Source organism: Desmodus rotundus, chromosome 4 (assembly GCF_022682495.2).
Source record: "Desmodus rotundus isolate HL8 chromosome 4, HLdesRot8A.1, whole genome shotgun sequence".
In the NCBI taxonomy this organism is placed as follows: domain Eukaryota; kingdom Metazoa; phylum Chordata; class Mammalia; order Chiroptera; family Phyllostomidae; genus Desmodus; species Desmodus rotundus.
The window spans coordinates 149,950,399-149,956,624 of record NC_071390.1 but is presented as its reverse complement, the minus strand read 5'-3'; the positions used below and the strand labels follow the sequence as shown (position 1 = coordinate 149,956,624).

At 42.3% G+C, this 6,226-nt stretch overlaps 1 pseudogene; it reads left to right on the top strand.

Moving 5' to 3' along the window:
• Window positions 1–2,218: 2,218 nt before the first annotated feature.
• LOC128780775 (small ribosomal subunit protein uS5 pseudogene) lies at window positions 2,219–2,866 on the top strand (annotated as a pseudogene).
• Window positions 2,867–6,226: the final 3,360 nt, after the last annotated feature.

The window sequence follows — 6,226 nt, the reverse complement described above, 5'->3', positions numbered from 1 at the left end:
AAAGCCCAGAGAACAGGTATAACTATTGTTCTAATATTATTTGCAGACAGGTGAAGACAATAAAACAGTGTTCAACGTCAATCTGTCGTATACAGGCCTTCCTGATGTCGTGGGACAGCTGTCCACCCCTGATGGCAGAGGCTTTCACTTTGAGGGGTCTGTGCTGCTTGCTGTAGGGGGAGGTGAGTGTCAGATGGGACAGACGCCCATTTGCAGTCTGGCACTTTTTTCTTTCTTTTTTTTTTTTTTTGAGAAATGTGAACCTTGTGTTATACCTTTAAGTGTAGCTGCACACGGACTAGTTAGTAATACTTGGTAAGGTCCCTTCCAATGAGGTAGGAGAGAGTCTTTAATTGATATCTTTCCTAATGGACGATTTCTCCTGGTTGTAAGTCACGATCTTTAAGTCTCCATCTCCTAGCCACTGTGAAATAAATCAGCTACTTATTTGTCGATTTCTTTAAGCTGGTTAGTAAGTCCTTGATAGTAATTCAGAAAGTCTCCATTTAGTAAGGTTGGTTCACATGGCCCTTTATCCAGATGCATAGGGTGACCAATGAGTATAAAATAAGGAGAAAGACCATGTTTACCAAAAGGAGTCGATTTCAGGTTGAGGAGCACTATGGGGAGAGCTTTTGGCCAGGGGAGATGAAAAGCTTTTAAATGTTTCTCTAGTTGAGTTTTAATTGTACCACTTGTATGTTTCACCCGTCCAGAAGACTGGGGTAACGAGCCCAGTGGAAATGCTGTTGCACAGCCAAGTCTTACAGACAGCTTGCAGTATTTGCCCCGTGACATGAGTCCTTCAGTCACTATGTAACCGTATGGGAAAACATACAGATCATAACTAACACATATGTGTCTCCTCAGGACGGTGGCATTTGGATAAAATCCAATGACCATACTTCAAATGAACCTAAAGGAAGAGGCAAATATCCTTGGGACCCATGGAGTGATTTTCCAGGGACATGTTTTGGACACACGGAACATCTTCTATATACTTTATGAGCTACAGAAGGAGGTGGTTTCTAGCAATGCAGGGGTTGGCAAAAGTAGGTTTACAGTTGTGAATACACAGCTTACTCTTGTATTATTTATTAATTATGTATTATTTTCCATACAAACAACTGTAAACCTACTTTTGCCCCACCTTGTATTGTTTACTCCATGAAATCATCTTCTAAGGACCTCGATGTGTTAGCTCAAGTGCATATTGAAGTTTAGGTGATTGAGCTCCTCTAGGTAGACGGGTTTCCGACTGGGTCCAAACCAGATCTGCTTGTCTGGGTCAAAGTTTACACCGTCCCCCCCCCTTTTTTTTTTCATATCCTCTTTTCTTCTTCTGTAGCTGTCTGTTGGAACTGTAAGAGACGGTCTTATTGACTTAATAGGAAGCAATGGGCATTCTCAGGTCTGCATAATTTGGCTGTTTAATGCTGCTTGTCTAGCTGCAGCATCAGACACATGATTTCCTTTTTCTTCCATGGTGGCAGCGTTAGAATGTCCTGGAATTTTGATAATTGCCAACTGTCTTGGTTGCTGTTTGGAATCTAACCATTCTGCAACCAGTTTTTCATTCTGTACGGGCTGCTCTGAGGCAGTTAAGAAGCCTCGCTGCTTCCATAACATTCCAAAGTTGTGAGCTACGCCAAAGGCATAGCAACTATCAGTGTAAATATTGGCTATTAGATCTTTGGCTGATTGACAAGCTTGAGTTAGAGTTAGAGCAATCAACTCACCCTGTTGGGCAGATCTTATTCAGTTATGTCCGTCATGGAGGTTACTGCACATCCAGCTTGGTAGTGTCCCGGTACATCTTTCAGATGCCATCCATCTGTAAACCAAATTAAGTCAACTTTGTCGATAAGTTTCCTGTAAATCATTCCGAGGAGCAAGAAGGTGGTCAGTGAGCAACACATGCTTGTTGGATGTCTTCATCCTGCAGAGAAGGCAGCAAAATTGCTGGGTTAAGATTGTTCTATCTTTCTTTTTTGAGAAAACACTAAATGGAGATGACATTTGTGCCTCTGAAGGCCTGGAGGCCCCAGGGGCCTTGGAATGAGAGGTCATGGCTGTTTTTCTGGAGGATTTGGCGGTGGCATTTAGGGAAAGGTCACGACTGGGGTTGAGCCTGGGCCGAGGATGTGGGGTTAACAGAGGCCAGAACAAGGACAAGGAGTGGATTCTCGTCACCAAGCTGGGCTACCTGGTCAAGGACATGGAGATCAAGTCTCTGGAGGAGCTTTATCTCTTCTCCCTGCCCGTCAAGGAATCAGAGATCATTGACTTCTTCCTGGCAGCATCCAGAGCAAGGTTTTGAATATTTTGCTGGTGCAAAAGCAGACCCACGCTGGCCAGATGACCTGGTTCAAGGCATTTATCATTTTGGAGCCTACAATGGACGTGTTGGTCTGGGTGTTGAGTGCTCCAAGGAGGTAGCCACTGCCATCCGTGGTGCCATCATCCTGGCCACGATCTCTATTGTCCCTGTGTGGTGATGCTACTGGGGCAATAAGACTGGCAAGCCCCACACTGTGCCTTGCAAGGTGACCAGCTGCTATGGCTCTGTGCTGGCACACCTCATCCCCAAGCCTAGGGACACTGGCATTGTCTCAGCTCCTGTGTCCAAGAAGCTGCTGCTGATGGTTGGTATTGGCAATAGCTACACCTTAGCCAGGGACAGCACTGTCACCCCGGGCAACTTCACCAAGGCCACCTTTGATGCCCTCTTCAAGACCTACAACTACCTCACTTCGACCTCTGGAAAGACGGTGCTCACCAGGTCTCCCAAGTTCCTGGGTCAGGAACTTACTGACCCAGAATTTCTGTACAAAGGACCCAGGCTTTAGCTGTGGCCACCACATAATTTTATACAAGAAAAATAAAGTGAATTAAGCCTGTTTATTTTTTAAAGACTGTTACATCAAGTTCAAGTAATATTCAATGCAGAAAGCAAGAGTAGGTCACTAGAAGCCAGTCGACTGACAGAAGTGTTGAGCGGGATGAGAGCTCAGTGGGGATTCAACAGAATGAGGAGCATAGACAGAGGAGAGCCCACCACTACATCTTGTGTTTGCTTGTGTCTCAGAAAAAGCGATTTAAATAATTCTTTTTTTAGAGCTTTTACAGCTTGTTTCCCTTCTGGGTTCCATTGAATTGGATCAGATGAATCTGAGTTTAACAACACATATAGAGGCTGGGCTATTAATGAATAATTTGGAATCCAATTGTGACAATGTCCAGTCAGACCTAGGAGCACTCTAAGCTGTTATAATAGTTAAATCGTGTCCTCTTGAGAGTCTAATATGTCCTACAGCATAAAAGTAAATCATTCGTATATTGGATTAGACCGGAATTTCTGGGAAACTCAACATCATTCAAATCAGACTTTAGTATCCGAAAGAAATAGGCAGAAGTCTTTTAGTATCTGAAAGAAATAGAGGGAAGTCTTTGTATGTCCCTGGGGCATTATTGTCCAAGTCAACTCCCAATCTTCCCAGGTGAAAGTGAAGAGGTATTTACTGTTTTGTTTTTGTTGTTGTTTTAAAAATTATTTTATTGTTCAATTACAGTTGTCTGCATTTTCCCCTCATCACTCCCTCCCAAACTCACCTCCCTCCCTTGCTTCCACCCTCCCCATTGGTTTTGTCCATGTGTCCTTTATAGGAATTCCTGAAAATCCTCCCTCCCACCCCTTCCCCCTCCCCTCTGGCTATTGTTAGATTGTTCTCAATTTCAATGTCTCTGGGTATATTTTGTTTGCTTTTTTCTTTTGTTGATTATGTTCCAGTTAAAGGTGAGATCATATGGTATTTGTCCCTCACTGCCTGGCTTATTTCACTTAGCATAATGCTCTCCAGTTCCATCCATGCTGTCACAAAGGGTAGGAGCTCCTTCTTTCTCTCTGCTGTGTAGAATTCCATTGTGTAAATGTACCATAGTTTCTTGATCTACTCATTTACTGATGGGCACTTAGGTTGCTTCCAGTACTTGGCTATTGTAAATCATGCTGCTATGAACATTGGGGTGCATAGGTTCTTTTGGATTGGTGTTTCAGGGTTCTTAGGGTATAATCCCAGCAGCGGAATTGCTGGGTCAAAGGGCAGTTCCATTTTTAGTTTTCTGAGGAAATTCCATACTGTTTTCCACAGTGGCCTCACCAGTCTGCATTCCCACCCACAGTGCACTAGGGTTCCCTTTTCTCCGCATCCTCTCCAACACTGGTTGTTTGTTGCTTTGTTTATGTTGGCCATTCTGACCAGTATGAAGTGGTATCTCATTGTGGTTTTAACGTGCATTTCTCTGATGATTAGTGATGCTGAGCATCTTTTCATATGTCTGTGGACCCTCTGTATGTCTTCCTTGGAGAAGTGTCTGTTCAAGTCTTTTGCCCATTTTTTAATTGGGTTTTTTGTCTTCCTGGAGTAGAGTCTCTTTTGTTTTTTTTTAAACAGAAATGCTGAAAAAGGCACTACATAAATCTTTCATTGAAAAATATTGGTAGTCTGCAGGAAGAGATGATGTAATAGAGTATGTGGGTTGGAATCATAGAATGTCTAGGAATAAATTTTATTTTATTTTTTTTTTAAAAATTATTTATTCTTAGAGAGAGGGGAAGGGAGGGAGAAAGAGAGGGAGAGTGGTTGCTTCTCACGTGCCCCCTACTGGGGACCTGACCCACAACCCAAGCATGTGCCCTGACTGGGAATCGAACTGGCAACCCTTTGGTTTGTAGGCCCACTCCACTGAGCCACACCAGCCAGGGTGGAATAACTATTTTATATATAGCTCTAAAGTTTTGTACAAATCTCTATCCTTCTCCATTAGGTTGTTGTATAGGAAGGATAGGAGAATTACAGGGGCTTAGACATGGAATTATAATCCCCTCTTAAAGTAATCTTGTAAAATGAGCTTAATTCCAGCTAGTGCATCAGGTCTTAAAGGACACTGGTGAATATTAGGTACAGGTACAAAGTATTGTCAATAGTTATTTTAACAGGAGTGGCTGAGTAAGTCTTACTAATATCTGTACTGGGGAAGGGCCAACGTTGCATTGGAACACTTTATAACAAACATCCAGTCAGGCTCGAGATTAGTTTCCTCTTGTGGAAGTTCCTTCAAAATCACTATTTCCCTAATTGATTCAGTGTTTGATTTATTTAGTTCTAAATTCATTTCACCCGCTGGGAAAAGAATATGTGGGCATCATTGATTTATAAAGTCTTACCATATCAGGTAAATTGGGGAGGATTTGACTAGCAAAAATATACGTTGCCCTGTGACATTTCCTCGTTAAAAGGGAACAGATTGATTGGACGCTGGTTGATTAGATATGCCTAGCATTGGTACAGAAGCTTTACTCCAAGGCAGAAGGCAACGTACTTGAAGAAGGTTAAGAATAGACAAAGTAGTCTCATTATCTATTGTACAAGGGCCTTAGTAGTTTCCCCTTTTATGGTAATTTCCATTTCTCCTGAAGTATTAGTAAGGAGAAGGGGAAATTCTCTCTTATGGTCCTTAGAACAGCCCTGTGCTTGGTTCTGTTTATTTTGTGTTTCCAAATCCCAGTTGTTTTCTACAATCATTTTTAAGGCACCTTGGCATTCTATAATAAGAACAAACTCCCCTGTCCCCTGTCTGAGAGACTTTGGGAAGGTCTGATCTGATTTGCTTAATTGCTAGAGCTATAAGTTCATGATTTTGGCACCTTTGTCTCTCTCTCTTTTGAATAGTTTTAGATAGTTGACCAGCTAGAATGGCCAGTTTATTGGTATGCAGGATCAGCCAGTTTAACTTACGTGTTTTAATCAGAATTATAAGCTCTTCATCTAGTCCTTCTAAAAATGCTGATTTAGTAAAGGATCATCTTAATGACCTTTAAAACTATCTGAAGACAGACCTGAGTATTGTTCAAAAGTTTTCTGGAACATTCAAAACCAAGCACTGTTTCATTTGGCTCCCTTGCATTGCTGGGTCTTGGTCTTGGTCTCGGTCCAGTCCATTTTCCAGGGAAAAAATGTCATGTATGGTTTGGAAAAGCCAGTGGGCAAATTCCCTGCATTTATCCTGGTCTACCTCTGTTTTTTGTTTGTGTGTTTGTTTGCTTCTTTTCTTTCTTTTTCTTTACGTTGGAGAGAGAGAGGAGGGGTGGAGAAAGGGAGAGAGAGAGAGAGAGAGAGAGAGAGAGAGAGAGAGAGAGAGACTTGTTGTCCAACTTATTTAGGCA